Below are 808 nucleotides of genomic sequence, written 5' to 3'. Positions count from 1 at the left end.
TTGAATAGCTATTACTATTGTAGTTTTCTAGCTATATGTAAATTGTTCAATTGTCGACTGATAGGAGTTCAAAGCTTAGTTCTCAATGATTTCATAGACGTCCTTGTCCGTTCTGTTCATGAGGGCTCCTTCTATTGCTCCGTTTAGTCCTGATCTTGCATTCACAACCAACCCATTATAAACCACCTACAGACGCATCCACTCAGGAAATTCGTGGTGCAGGCATTTCTAAATTGACGTTTTAAAACATTCTCAAGCCTCATAAAACTTTTTCCTTCCATCTGTCTAAAGATAACAATCTCTTTTCTTAGTTGAATAGCTTTGCTAATAGGGAAGAAATTTTGAAGAAATTTTCCAACGAGCACATCCCATGTCGTGATAGACCCTGGTGCCTACGAAGTTAACCAAGAAATGGTGTTAACAATCAAAGAAAAGAGAAACAATCAAGACGAATAGCATTAGTAGTGACCTCATTATACTTAAGAGTCTCACAAAGTTGGAGAAACCATTTTAAGTATTGATTCAGATCATTTATCATTGTGCCCTAAAACTACAGATTATTCTGGATCATCTGAATAATTGTCGGTTTAATCTCAAAATTATTTGCTATAATAGTCGGCCTTATTATACTTTCTTGAACTATGTCTAGACTTGGTAATTCATAGTCTCTTAGGGTTTGTTCATTGTAAGCCATGCGTACGTTTATGGGTAACTGCGAAGGTGTTTGTGGGTCTCCTATAGCATCGTCGTTAGTATCGTCAAATAGTGCATTTTCGCGTGATATGTTGGCTTGAGTAGGTGGTGGTGG

At 37.1% G+C, this 808-nt stretch overlaps 1 non-coding gene across 1 annotated transcript; it reads left to right on the top strand.

The window, feature by feature from the left end:
* The first annotated feature begins 208 nt into the window (after window positions 1-208).
* Window positions 209-313, top strand: LOC128041474 (small nucleolar RNA R71). The gene has a single exon (XR_008196494.1). It is a non-coding gene; the product is annotated as a small nucleolar RNA R71 (small nucleolar RNA).
* Window positions 314-808: the final 495 nt, after the last annotated feature.

The sequence above is a fragment of the Gossypium raimondii genome, chromosome 5 (genome assembly GCF_025698545.1).
Source record: "Gossypium raimondii isolate GPD5lz chromosome 5, ASM2569854v1, whole genome shotgun sequence".
Classification (NCBI taxonomy): Eukaryota; Viridiplantae; Streptophyta; class Magnoliopsida; order Malvales; family Malvaceae; genus Gossypium; species Gossypium raimondii.
This window is presented reverse-complemented; position numbering and strand designations above follow the sequence as displayed.